The sequence below is a fragment of the Semicossyphus pulcher genome, unplaced genomic scaffold (genome assembly GCF_022749685.1).
Source record: "Semicossyphus pulcher isolate SPU_LCO1_2020_fin unplaced genomic scaffold, fSemPul1.0.p SCAF_18, whole genome shotgun sequence".
Lineage (NCBI taxonomy): Eukaryota > Metazoa > Chordata > Actinopteri > Labriformes > Labridae > Semicossyphus > Semicossyphus pulcher.
The window spans coordinates 8,494,647-8,510,119 of NW_027211691.1; positions in this window are offsets into that span (position 1 = coordinate 8,494,647).

Consider the following 15,473-nt stretch of genomic DNA (forward strand, 5'->3'; position numbering starts at 1 on the left):
ATAATGATAGCAGCAACAATAATGATACTATGGGGAAGGCTGATGTTAGTAGTTGTTGCAGTCGAGGAGGTCCACAGCAGCAGGTGGTCTGCAGCAACGATCCCCAGGAACCTTCAAGACAAGGGAGCACAAGAACTCCCGGGAAGATATGTGGTTAGTAATGTTAATAGGACCAGAAGATACAGAGTTAATGAGCTGCATTAATATGAGAGAGAGAGAGAGAGAGAGAGAGAGAGAGTCAGAGAGTCAGAGAGAGAGAGAGAGAGAGAGAAGCTTGATGTGTCAGATCCCCCCGGCAGTCTAAACCTATAGCAGCATAACTATGGGCTAGTCCAGGCCTGAGCCAGCCCTAGCTATAAGCTTTATCAAAGAGGAAAGTTTTAAGTCTACTCTTAAAAGAAGAGAGGGTGTCTGCCTCCCGGACCTTGACTGGTAGATTGTTCCAGAGGAGGGGGGCCTGGTAATTGAAGGCTCTACCTCCAACACTACTCTTAGACACTTTAGGTACCACAAGCAGGCCTGCATCCTGGGAGCGCAATGTTCTAGAGGGGTAATATGGCACTATGAGCTCTTTAAGATATGATGGTGCCTGACCATTAAGAGCTTTGTAAGTAAGAAGAAGGATTTTAAATTCTATTCTAGATTTTACAGGAAGCCAGTGCAGAGAGGCTAATACAGGTGAGATGTGATCTCTCTTCCTAGTTCTTGTCAGCACATGTGCTGCAGCATTTTGTACCAGCTGCAGAGTTTTTAGTGACTTATTAGGGCAGCCTGATAGTAACGAGTTACAATAATCCAATCTGGAAGTAACGAATGCATGGACTAGTTTTTCTGCATCATTTTGAGACAAGATGTGTCTGATTTTTGCTATGTTGCGAAGATGAAAGAAGGCTGTCCTTGATATTTGTTTTATGTGGGAGATGAAGGACATATCCTGATCAAATAGAACTCCCAGATTCCTAACAGTAGTGCTGGATGCCAGGCTGATGCCATCTAGGGCAGCTATATCATTAGAGAAAGAATCTCTAAGGTGTTTTGGGCCGAGCACAATAACTTCAGTTTTGTCTGAATTAAGTAGCAGAAAGTTTCTAGTCATCCAGATCTTTATGTCCTTAAGGCATGCTTCTAGTTTAGATAGCTGATTGGTTTCGTCTGGCTTCACAGATAAGTATAATTGAGTATCATCTGCATAACAATGAAAACTAATGGAGTGTTTCCTCATGATATTACCCAGAGGAAGCATATATAAGGTAAAAAGAATCGGTCCGAGCACAGAACCTTGTGGAACTCCATGACTAACTTTGGTTTGCATAGAGGACACATCATGAACATTAACAAACTGAGATCGATCTGATAGATAAGATTTAAACCAACTTAGTGCAGATCCTGTAATGCCAATTAAATGTTCTAATCTCTGTAACAGGATGTGATGGTCTATCATGTCGAAAGCGGCACTAAGATCTAACAGGACGAGTACAGAGAGAAGTCCTCTGTCTGAAGCAGTAAGTAGATCATTTGAAACTCGCACAAGTGCTGTCTCAGTGCTGTGGTGGACTCTAAATCCTGACTGAAAGTCCTCAAATAAACTGTTGTTATGAAGAAAGTCACATAATTGATTAGCGACTGCTTTCTCAAGGATCTTTGAGATAAAAGGAAGGTTAGATATAGGTCTATAGTTAGCTAAGGTGCCTGAATCAAGGGTAGGCTTTTTAAGAAGTGGCTTAATTACAGCTAGTTTAAAAGACTGGGGTACATAGCCCGTCGATAAAGACATATTGATCATATCTAGTAAAGAAGTGCTAATTGAGGGAAAGACTTCCTTAAGCAGCTTGGTTGGAATCGGGTCTAAAAGACAGGTTGATGGTTTAGACGAAGATATCAGAGAATTTAGCTCAGGAAGGTCAATTGGAGAAAAACAGTCAAGGTAAACATCAGGTTTTTGAGCAGTTTCCAAAGATATATCTGCACCAGTTAACGGCAGGAGGTTACAAATTTTGTCTCTAATCTTTAGGATTTTGTCATTAAAGAAGCTCATGAAATCATCACTGCTGAGGCCTATAGGAATACTTGGCTCAGTGGAGCTGTGACTCTCTGTCAGCCTGGCTACAGTGCTGAAAAGGTACCTGGGATTGTTTTTATTTTCTTCTATGAGGGAGGAGTAGTAGACACCTTGAGCATGCCGTAGGGCCTTCCTGTATTTATTAAGACTATTTTGCCAGAGTAAACGAGACTCTTCTGTTTTGGTGGATCGTCACATTCTTTCAAATTTACGCGACATTTGCTTCAAGTTGCGAGTTTCTGAGTCATACCATGGAGCTAGCCTCTGTCGTTTAATAATCTTCTTTTTTAAGGGGGCAATCGAGTCTAGAGTACTTCTCAGCAAACCTGCAGTACTATCAACAAACTGATCAAGCTGAGAGGGACTAACATTAGCATAAGAGCTTTCTGTAGTAGATGTGGTAAAGAATTAAAAGCAGCTGGAATTGTTTCCTTAAATTTAGCTACAGTCCTATCAGACAAACATCTTGTGAGTACATTTTTGTTAACTGGAGAGTAGTCGGTTAATAGGACATCGAATGTTACTAAATAGTGATCTGATAAAAGAGGATTTTGTGGGAAGACAATTAAGTTTTCGGTTTCAAGGCCATAAGCTAGAACAAGGTCGAGGGTGTGGTTAAAGCGATGAATAGGCTGGTTTACACTTTGAGTGAAACCAATAGAGTCCAAAAGGGACATAAATGCCATGCTAAGACTATCATTATCAACATCTACATGAATATTTAAGTCCCCTACAATAATTATTTTATCTGAACTCAGGACTAAATCTGATAAAAACACTGGGAATTCAGTTAGAAAATCAGAGTATGCGCCAGGAGGGCGGTATACTATCACAAATAAAACAGGCTGTAAAGTTTTCCAAGCTGGGTGTGAAAAACTCAGAATAAGGCTTTCAAAAGAGCTGAAACTAAGTTTTGGTCGAGGGTTGATTAGAAGACTAGAACTGAAAATAGCTGCCACTCCACCACCTCGACCAGTGTCTCGAGGAATATGAGTATTAAGATGACTGGGAGGAGTGGATTCATTTAAGCTGACATATTCTTCCTGACACAGGCAAGTCTCAGTTAAAGAGAGTAAATCAATATGATAATCTAATAACAGATCGTTCACTAATAGAGCTTTAGATGACAGGGATCTGATATTTAACAGACCACATTTAATTCTCATATTTTTTGGCATAACTTTGGTTGTTGTTTTAATTTTTATTAATTTTTTTTGATTTACTCCTTTTTTATTTGAGTTTGAATTAACTGTAATAAAAGGCCTGGGTTGGGGGGCAGACACAGTCTCTATTGCATTAACATTGTGGCTGGGAAACTGCTCACAGGGAAGCTCAGAGGAGTGTGTAGGACTACAGCTCTGCCTCCTGGTCTCAACTCTGGTTTAAACTTAGCCATATTACGAGACAAAAGAGCTGCACCATCCAAAGTGGGATGAATGCCGTCTCTTCCGATAAGACCAGGCTTTCCCCAGAACGTCTGCCAGTTATCTATGAAGCCCACATCGTTTGCTGGGCACCACCTCGACAGCCAGCGGTTGAATGATGACATGCGGCTATACATGTCATCACTCGTCAGATTGGGCAGGGGTCCAGAGAAAACTACGGAGTCCGACATCGTCTTTGCAAATGCACACACCGACTCAACATTAATTTTAGTGATTTCCGATTGACGTAACCGGGAGTCATTAACGCCGACATGAATTACAATCTTATCAAATTTACAATTATCCTTTGTCAGCAGTTTTAAATTTGACTCGATGGCCCCAGGAATACATTTCACTATGGCCGCTGGCTTCGCTAACTTCACGTTTCTGACTATGGAGCTGCCAATAACCAGAGTTGGTTTCTCAGCGGGTGTGTCGCTGAGTGGGGAAAACTTGTTCGAAACGTGAAGTGGTTGGTGGTGAACCGTGTGCTTCGTCTTGCGGCTATGCTTCCCTCTGAGAGGGAAGTGCATGCACTGGTTTGTGCATGTGTAGAAGTATAAACATATTTGCATATGTGTATAAACAAGTTACATTCTATCTTATAATATTCCGTACAATCATTGCTTTAAAAGGTATGTACTTCTGTTGTTCTTGATAAGAATGTCTTGAGGGACCTGAGTCAAATGACTTTATTCAAGCACACTGGTAAGTTGGAATAAGCTTATGAATATTATGTGGACCGTGCCTGACATATTTATTCCCAAAACGATGAGCTCTCCCAGTGACATCGAGACTAAAAAGCTAACAGCTGGAATCAATCAATCAGAGAAGGACATGTCAGAGAAATGTCACATACACTGCAGGAGAAAACACAGATTATGTTGCCTGGTCTTTGAGCCAACAATTGATCAGCAAATGTACTGTATAAAACTAAAAGATTTTGGAGGCTTTGAAATGTTTGTGTGAGGCTGTTATAGAAATGTGCATGACAAATGTCTAAATAAAATCTTTTGTTTCAGGGGATCTTGAGGTTTTCCACAGCGCTATGCTGAAGTATGCTGAGAAGAGGAGGCACTTCCAATACACCACCATGCAGGCACGAATGCAACTGAGTGTTAATGACCACAACCACAATGTTGGCCGTCAGCAGGATACTACTCAGGCTGGTAAGCATGAAAGATGAAGCAAAAAAGGTAGCTTCTATTTGTATGGTTTTTTTTGTATAATGGACTTGGATTAGATCTAGTCAGTTATCAGTTGTACTAACTTCCAACTGATGGTTATTTTTATTCCCCCAGGGAAAGAAAAATACAATGTGTTTCACTCCAAGCAATCAAGTCAATGGGTTGCAAGGAAGCTCTATGTGCCAATCTCTCAGAGTTTCAGGAAAGACTTGGTGCAGCGTGTCATCCAACGGCGACTTGACAAGAACATCAAGCTTGGAGATAAGTAGTTCCACATCCATCCTCCTGTCAACATACCGGGCAATATAGCTCCAACTCCAAAGCCAGACAAGGATGATCTGGTGGCACAACATGCAACACGATTTTGAGGCAAATAGGGACCTGTTTGAGACTTTTTAGTCCACAGAAAGTAGGCCCAAACCAAAGTTTTGCTGCTCTCTTCTGTCAGAGACATCTCACTTCAGTTGTTGTTTGTGAATAACAAATTGCCCATTTGGATGCTGCTTATTTATATATGTTTATACATATAGAAATTATATATATTTATATATTTGTTTTTTAATAATTTTGTACTTTTGTACAAAAGCAGCGTGCACTATAGTTATATAGTTATGGGAGAGAATGTTTGAAACTCAGAGATGTAAAAAGTTATATTCTTTATTTTCGTCTGCAATTTTATTTACAAAAACTTTTTTGTCCAACCAAAGACAGCTGTCCGTCGGGTCCAGCTGGCCTGGGACGCCTCTTCCAGTTAATTTTTGGGTATGTGGAAAAAGGTCTGCAAACGCCAGCATTCAGGAGCGCCAGAAAGTCCTGGTGGTTTGTGATTCAGGTAGAAGCAGATGCGCTGGCTTCCTCTGAGATTGAGAGATCTTGCAACTGCGGCATGACCAGCTCCCATTCCCGACAGCAGTAGCTCTCCAACTCGGTGGGCATTGGCTGGAACTTCCCACAGGTGCACCACCAGTTTTCATGCAGTCTATCTCTCGTTTCAGCGGGCCCCTCATCTGCTTGCACAGCTTCTGTCTCTTTCCTTTCTCTCTCTGCCCGTTCTATGTCCATCTGACGAAGATCAGCATCCATATATTCCGTAGTAAAAGGTAAATCTTCTTCATCACTTTCATAGTCCGACATGTTTACTACTTACGTGAATGGGTCAGAATCAACGTGAAACAGCTGTTAGGTCGGCTTACCTGAGAGACCGGCCTGCCGCAGGCGTAGTGATACTGGATTGTTCGAGAGAGAAAATAGTGCCAAAAAAACGGCGCGGTATATAAAATCCGCGGAGGATGGTTTTGTGTTGAAAATGGATCACCTTTGCCTCCGTGTTGTTTTTTTAGGGTAAACCTTTTTGGTTTCATGACCCTGACATCTCATCGGAACTACTTTTTTTACGTTCGGAACCGGACAGAAGTCCGACCACGGGACTCGGTGAGTGAGCAAATAGCTTTGCATGTGCTACACTACTGGCATGTATATCATACAACTGGGGGTCAAAAAATCCGAACTATCCCTTTAAGGCTCTATATGAAGCCTTTGTCTGCTCCTTCATAGACAGTGTATTGTTCCGTGCAGTTTTGAAAGATCAACCCTAAATGTCTGTTAAGTATGGTGGCCTTTCGAAGCTGGATGGAATAAACAGTAGAATAAGGGCATGATTTATCTGACGATGCACTATATTGAGGAAAAAATTAATAATGAATCTACAAGGTTTTCGTTCAATTCATTTAGTTTTAATATTTCCATCGTACAGTAAATACATAAATAAAGATCTTATGGAGAGAAATGTCGTTTTCACCTGAGAAAGCACATTTTGATCTTCTCTCGCTGCTTTAAGCGTCTTTTGACAAGTATAGATGCTATATGACATGAATCCACTATTAAGCACATCCAATTAACATTTAAACTTGATTATTATGACAGTCGGTGTGGTTTTATTTGGCACTTTACTACATCTCCACCAAAGAGGGGCATATGTTGTTTTTTTGACTTCTCTCTTTGAGAGAAGTGCATTTTTACCACTTGCTGTAGGTTAAGGTGCTATGTCCTCCCCCATGCTATAAAAATGTTTTGCCTCTTCAGAATTACTGAAAGAGATGATTAAAAAGAGAACACTATCTTATATGTCTTAAAGGCACTTATTGAAACAGCAAAGCACATTTTGAACTTCTCTCGCTGCTTTAAGCGTCTTTTGACAAGTATAGAATAGTACACGCTATATGACATTAATCCACTATTAAGCACCTCAAAAATAGCATATAAACTTTATTATTATGACACTCGGCGTGGTTTCATTTCGTTCATTACTGCATCTTTACCAAAAAGGGGCATATGTTGTTTTTCAACTCCTCTAGTCGAGATACGGGTATTTTTACCACTTATTAAAGGTTAAGGTTATATGTCTTCCCCCATGCAACAAAATGTTTTTGCAACTTCAGAATTACTAAAAGATGTGATTAGACGACAAACGTGTCTTATATGTCTTAAAGGCATTTATTGAAACAGAAAGCACGTTTTGATCTTCTCTCGCTGATTTAAGCGTCTTTTGACAAGTATAGAATAGTAAACCCTATATGACACTTATACATTACTGAGCACATCCAAATAACATTTAAACTTTATTGTTATGACACTCAGCGTGGTTTCATTTGGTTCATTACTGCTTCTTTACTAAATGAGGGTATATGTTGTTTTTCATGTCCCCTTCGTCGAGAGAAGTACATTTTTACCACTTATTGTAGGTTAAGGTGTTAAGTCTCCCTCCATGCTACAAAAATGTTTTGCCACTTCAGAATAAATAATGGAGATGATTAAGAAGAGAAACCTGTCTTATATGTCTTAAAGGTGCTTATTGAAACTGAAACGCATATTTTCGATCTTCTCTCGCTGATTTAAGCGTGTTTTGACAAATAGAACAGTACACGCTAAATGACACGAATACATAACTTAGCATATCCAAATAACATTTAAACTTCATTGTTATGACACTCAGCGTGGTTTCAGTTGGCATATTGCTGCATCTTTACTAAAGAGGGGCATATGCTGTTTTTCAACTCCTCTCGCTAAGAAAAGTGAATTTTTACCACTTATTGTAGGTTATGGTAAGTCTCCCTACATGCTACAAAAATATTTTTTGCTACTTCAGAACTACTAAAAGATATGATTAGAAGACAAACCTGTCTTATATGTCTTAAAGGCACTTATTGAAACAATAAAGCACGTTTTGATTTTCTTCACTGATTTAAGCGTGTTTTGACAAGTATAGAACAGTACACGGTATATGACACGAATACATAACTTAGCACATCCAATTAACATTTAAACTTTATTATTATGACAGTCGACAGGGTTTCATTTGGCACATTACTGCATCTTTACTAGAGAGGGGCATATGCTGTTTTTCAACTCCTCTAGTCAAAAGAAGTGCATTTTTACCACTTATAATAGGTTAGGGTTCTATGTCTTCCCCCAAAATGTTTTTGCTACTTCAGAGTTACTAAAAGATATGATTAGTAGAGAAACATGTCTTATATGTCTTAAAGGCACTTATTTAAACAGCAAAGCACGTTGATCTTCTCTCGCTGCTTACAGCACGTTGATCTTCTCTCGCTGCTCACAGGGATAACAATAGTAAAATTACAATAATTCGTATACTTTATAATAGCTGGAATAAAAATAAGGTTAAGAAAGTAGTAGTAGTAATAATAATAATAATAATACTGCCGTCATACATGTGACGTATAAGATGGTACATATTGCACAGTTGTCCTTTCTCATAGTACAGCAAAGTGCTTTATTCTTTTGTGTTCAAATCTGACATCTGTTCACTCTCCAAGGTGCTGATGCTGCTGCCGGGGACGTTGAGGGAGCTGCCCGGTACCTTGGAGAGCGCAGTGGCGCACAGTTGGGACAAATACAGACTCTCCATGAAGAGCGTTTTTGAAGCTATCCATCCAAACCAAACTCTTGCTTGAAGTTATGAATCTGAAGGCTCACAACTTCAAGTTACTGTTTAAAGAATACATGAATCAGTGCACTCAATGTGTCATTAAAATGTCATTAAAATACCGGAGGGGGGAGCGCTGAAATAGCCCTCGCTGTCCCCGGCAGCCGGATCGGCAGCGCGATATATAGATACAGATACTGCAAGTCTTTTGTCTGTGTTGTCTTTGCCCGTGAGAGTAACATATTAGACACAGAATCCTAAGGCGTATTTTGGCTGCGGACCCATGTAGCAACACACTGAAAATGCGTAGAAAGAGAAGCAAAAAGGCTCCCTTCAACTGCTGAATCGGACTCTTATTACAGCATTGTGCTGGCTGCATGCAATCATTATTTTCCCCAGTAGGTGTCAGTAGCAGCTTTGGTATCTTATCAACTGGCGCTGTACTACCACAAGAACGTCGGGTTTGCAGCAAAACAAGCTGATTTTAATACGAGACTGTCTTTCTGTTATATTTGCGGCTGTATACTATTATTTGGAACCACAATGTGTGTCACACTATACAGTTGTCATGATTACTTATTTAAAAATGTTATTTAAAACACAACATTAAGGATGATTGTATTGATTGTCATTTCAAATTTGTAAGGGTGTTTTTGAGGAAATCTGACAACCCTTTTTTTTTTATTTTGAATAAAAGTAGTGAGTGGACGTTTGTTGTTGAGAAAGACAGTTATATCATTTTTTGATAGAAACCCATCTTCTACTACAAATATCCTACATGCTCTGTGTGTGTGTGTGTGTGTGTGTGTGTGTGTGTCTAGAACATGGCAGGAAAGAGACTAGTTCTACTAGACAATGTTCAATAATTATAGCCACATTTAACATATTACAACGTGTAGGCTAGGCCCCTATGTGATACAGCACTAGTTTTGATGTCTCCCTCAGGAATTGCTCTTGAGAAAAAGTCATTTCCCCCCCCAAACTTGATTTCAGATTTTCGCCCCTGCTCTACTGTACAATATTTTCATTACTATGCAAATTTACTGTGCAATAGTACTGTTCATGTTTACTTGTATTTGCAATATTTGCATGATGCATAGTGCACTTTACTTTCAACTTATATTTAAAACTCGGTGTTTATTGTCCAAATCGTGATTAATGTAATATCAGTCAAACGTACAATATATTATTTGCCATTAAGATAAGGTTTATACGCTGGCATCTAATCAGAATTTAGTATAATTAATCCGGTTTTGTGGTGGCCGTGTTTTTAACCTTTGTTAATTGCTTTAACAATGCAATAATGCTGCAAACACTGATCTTTACCAATCCTGTTATTTTGTGACCCAAAAATATATAGTGACTATACATAGGACTTAATCTTTTTCACACAGCTCTCACCCACTTGGAAAACCCTTATACCTACAGTATGTCGGGATGTTGTTGACTTCAGCTTAGCATTTCATTCCATCAACACAGAGAGCCTAAACACCTTATTCCTGGTCAGGGAGGCTCAGCAGTGCAGAACCCTCGAGTACAACTGACTCCCTCAATAACTGTGATAAACTTCTATCATTGCACAAGAGACAGCATTCTGACATACACCTGCACAGTCTGGTATTCCAGCAGCACCAAGGCTTGCCCTTTCATATTTAAGGCATATGAAGGGGCATGGTTCTTATTGTCCATATTAAACTGAATGTTAAAGTGGTTCCGGCGCGACGTATTACTTATTTGCCATTAAGATAAGGCTAATAAGCTTTCGTCTAATAAGAAGATTGAGTAACAGTGACATAGACAATATTGTATTTTTAAGATAGAAATACTATTGGGTGTACACAGAGGTATTTTGTTTTTCTTTTTTTCTCTTATTAAAGTTGAAGGAGAAAAAGATCATCACTGCTTGACCTTAGTCGCTATATACAGCATACCTTATTAGAGGTACTCAGTAATTAATATTTAATACAAACATATATATGTATATATGTATATATATATACTGTATATAATTTCAGTCAGAGTTCTTCCACTTGTAAAAACTATTGCTCATTAACTCATCCATACCCTATGAGAATAGCATAGACACGAAGAAAATAAAAAATGTTACTCAACACTGATACTACATTTTGACAGAATGCTACATTACAAATAGACATTGCATGAAGCACAAATCAATGTCACTGCCGCAAATAAAAGAACAAACGTATGAAAACCTCATTTTCTCATAAGACCACCAAGAAACGCAAATGAACACAAACAGCTCAACCAGGGTTCAACAGGTTTCCCCAAAGATTCCAGCCAAGCAGATGGTCGCACACATGCCACAATACACACACAAAGGCGTGTTCAGGACTTGGAATCTGACTTCATCAAGTCAAAATAGTCAACAGCTTACAAAGATAAGTGAAATTCTATTAAACTTACCAAAGCTGCTCATCTTTTGAATGAGTCCATCCCTCCAAAAAGCCTTTTACAGTATATCCTTTTCTTCTTCTCCTTCAGCCATGTAAGAAAGGAACAGAGCTAAATACAAATCCAAACAAAAAAAGTGCTACTGCTAACTGCTGTCAGATAAGTGACCTTGAGAACGTTTTATGAGATGAAAACTGCTGTTGTTGGCAATTAGGCCCATAAGGATCTTGTCAAAGAATAGAGCAAGAAGGAAATTCTTTTTTTGTAACTTTGATACCTCAAAATCAGCTATTTGTAAAAACTTCTGCTGTGGTGAAGTGATCCTGCTCCTTTTTAGTAAGCAGAGAGAGAATCCTACTGAGTAAGTGCAAAGTACTTTTCATCACTCTAGCTTGTTTCTTATTGGAGGAATTCAGTGTGTTGCAATTTCCCACACTCTCCCAAACAATCAGAACCCTTTAAACTATCACATAGCTGAATCTGAGCTACTGGCTAAAATCCAGGCCCTACAGCTGAGGAAAGCCAGTGGTCCTGATTGTAGCTTAAATGAAATGCTGAAATTTTGTGACCATACATTTAACATTACGATAATAAAATTGTTTGACCTCCTTATGTGTATGGGACATTTCCCTGACCTCTGGAGCGAAGGAATTATCAGACCAATCTTTAAAATGGAAATAAATTTGACCCAAACAATAACAGAGGCATATGTGTAAGCCGAAACCTGGGAAAGTTACTCTGCAGCATCCGAAACAGCAGACTGCAAGACTTCCTCAGTGAGCATAATGTCCTGAGCAAGCGTCAGATTGGATTTACACCAACACATTGAACTACAGACCACATCTATACCCTCAAAAAAAACACGCCCACCAAAACAAGAACAAAATCTTCTCCTGTTTTGTAGACTTCAAAAAAGCATTTGATTCGATTTGGCGTTATGGTCTGTTCTTTAAACTAATTGAGAAGGGTGTAGGAGGGAAAGTTTATGACATCATTAAAAGCATGTATACACATCAGAAACGTGCTGTAAAAATTCTCAATATGGAAACAAAATTATATTCCAAAGTATAGGGGTGAAACAGGGCTGCAATCTCAACCTCACCCTCTTTAACATTTATACTGATGAATTGGCTAAATCACTGGAACAGTCTGATATCCCTGGTCTTACCCTGTCTGAAATCAAATGTTTGCAGATGATCTGATATTGCTCGCTCCATCTAAGGGGGCATTTCAAGAGCAACTGGATCATCTGCAAACCTTCTGTCAGACCTAGGCCCTGACAGTTAATTTAGACAAAAGAAGAATGATGATATTCCTAAAACGACCCAAGGGTCAAGGAAACCAGTGTCAGTTTTTACACCTCAAAACAAGTGACCCCAACTCGTACCATCACAAAGCTCTGCAGTGCCAAAACATGGAGAAGAGTCCCGTCAGCCAGTTGATCATGAGGCTCAGCTCCTCTAACAGGCCTCAGGACAGCCCTCACACAATCCGGACCAACCAGATGATAGATAAAGAGAAACAACATTACATCTATTGGACATATAGCACAAACACTCAGAGCAAACTGCAGTGTTATTCGGATCAAAAAAAGACTGTACATAGTGGCAGACTATCAGAGCACTGTGACTGATGAGACTTTAACCAGGTACAGACTCAACGACCACAGCCTCCCCGAGACAGGTGGACACAGAGGCACCTGGCTGCCCAGAGAGGACAGACTGTGTCAGCTCTGTCCACACAGACAGTTGGAGACACAGAAACACTTCCTGTATGAGAAATTTAAATTCAGCTGCTGAGCTACAGCAAGATATGTCCTGTTATTTTCTACTGTTATCAACTGTTGCTTTATTGATTTACACACCATTAATTTCACACACACACACACACACACACACACACACACACACACACTCACACGCACACACACACACACACACACACACACACACACACACACAGGCGGTACAGGGGGGCAGGAAGAAGCCTTGGAGGCGGGCTGGAGCTTGCACCCCCATTATAACAACTTACAAACGGTAGCGTATCTCTGCTACTTTTTTGGCCACTGGCATTTTTTCCTTAACTTCTGATTGTAGGCAAGATCCACATGACGGTGGGCTGATCCCACACCTGCCCATAGCTGTGAGGCTGTCTTAGTATGGTAATTGCGATCTCATTTCACCGAGTTGCGAGTCTTTTGACTATTAAGCTGTCATCTCTACCATATACACAGTGGTGGAAGTAAGGCATTTCAAGTACTCACAAAACTGTAATTTAGTTGCTTTGTCGTGTTCTTGTACTTTTAAGAGTATTCTTCAGAGACAGTAATTTTACTGTTACTTATGTAGCCTATGTTTTAAATGAGGTAAAGTAATGTCCTGCAGTTACACATCCATCCGTTACTGAGTAAAATATTTATCTACAGATATTGCGAGCTAGAAAGAAAAACTGACTTGGACCAGACATCAGTCAAATGCATCACATCACATCAAAAACGGGCAACTCGGATACAATTGTCATGCATCACGGTCAAAAAAAAGTGGTGCTGGTTGAAGCAAAAAAGACGTGGAGATTACTTGTATTCTGCATCTATAGCCTTTCTTAAATTGCGATAAAATAATATTATGGTTGTTAAGTCTGCTGTGTTCTTTGTGTTGTTCTAGTGCCGGGGTTTGGACGGGCCTATTAGAGCATGTGTGCGGCTGTGCGCAACGTTATGTTTTAACCACCTCCAGGGACAGTGGGGGTGGCGAGTCTCTGGCAGCGGGGTTTTGGGCTGAAAAGTTTGGGGGTTCCTGTGCTGCATCATTTTTATTTAATTTTATCTAGCCTTTATTTAATCTCATTAAGACACGTGGTCTCCTTCTCAAGGGAGGCCTGCTTGGACCTGCTCAACAACAGAGTTACAGACTGACAATAATCAACAATCAATACAGAGATACAAAAATACAAAGCAATAGTAAAATCATTAAAGTGATGAATGCAGAAGAGTCAATAAAAGTTACATGGTACTTGAGGAATTTCCCACAGAAGCTCCCTCCATGTCTCGAAGTATTTTAAAATTCCCTAGGGGAATTGGACAGCTTTAAATTCTGCTTTTGGGGGTTCCAGGTTGATTGGGCAGAGTAGGAAAAGGCATTTCTAACGAGTTCAGTACGGACAGATGGGGTGGACAAAGTGATGAAACCCTGTGAGAGTAAGCTGTAGCAGCACTGTTTTTGTGGATTTGTAGATTAAGCTATAACAGTGCAATGTTCTGCGCATGGATAGTGATGGACACTATTAAAAGATATGATAAACCTGTCTTATATGTCTTAAAGGCACTTATTGAAACAGCCAGAGCACGTTTTGATCTTCTCTCGCTGATTTAAGCGTCTTTTACTAGTATATAATAGTATACGGCATATGACACGAAAACATAACTTTACACATTTTTGACCCCGATTTTTCACGAGAAGACTGGGGTGGTTCTCAAATTCAGACTTCAGGTCGAATTCAGGTCAATTTCAGACTTCAGTTTTTGACCCCGATTTTTCACGACAGGGCCGGGGTGGTTCTAAAATTCAGATTTCAGGTCGATTTTTGGTCGATTTCTGACTTCAGTTTTTGACCCCGATTTTTCACGGCAGGGCCGGGGTGGTTCTCAAATTCAGATTTCTGGTCGATTTTTGGTCGATTTCAGTTTTTGACCCCGATTTTTCACGACAGGGCTGGGGTGGCTCTCAAATTCAGATTTCAGGTCGAATTTTATTCAATTTCAGACTTCAGTTTGACCCCGAATTTTTCACGACAGGGCTGGGGTGGCTCTCAAATTCAGATTTCAGGTCGAATTTTATTCAATTTCAAACTTCAGTTTTTGACCCCGATTTTTTACGACAGGGCTGGGGTAGTTCTCAAATTCAGATTTCAGGTCAATTTCAGGTCAATTTCACACTTCAGTTTTTGACCCTGATTTTTCATGACAGGGCCGGGGTGGTTCTCAAATTCAGATTTGAGGTGGAATTTTATTCGATTTCAGACTTCAGTTTTTGACCCTTTGTTTTTGACGACAGGGACGGGATGGTTCTCAAATTCAGATTTCGGGTGGAATTTTGTACGATTTCAGACTTCAGTTTTTTAACCCGATTTTTACCGGGGTGGTTCTCAAATTCAGATTAGAGGTGGAATTTTATTCGATTTCAGACTTCAGTTTTTGACACTTTGTTTTTGACGACAGGGCCGGGGTGGATCTCAAATTCAGATTTCGGGTGGAATTTTGTCCGATTTCAGACTTCAGTTTTTGACCCCGATTTTTCACGACAGGGCCGGGGTGGTTCTCAAATTCAGACTTCAGGTCGATTTTAGGTCGATTTCTGACTTCAGTTTTTGACCCCGATTTTTCACGACAGGGCCGGGGTGGTTTTCAAATTCAGACTTCAGGTAGATTTTTGGTTGATTTCAGACTT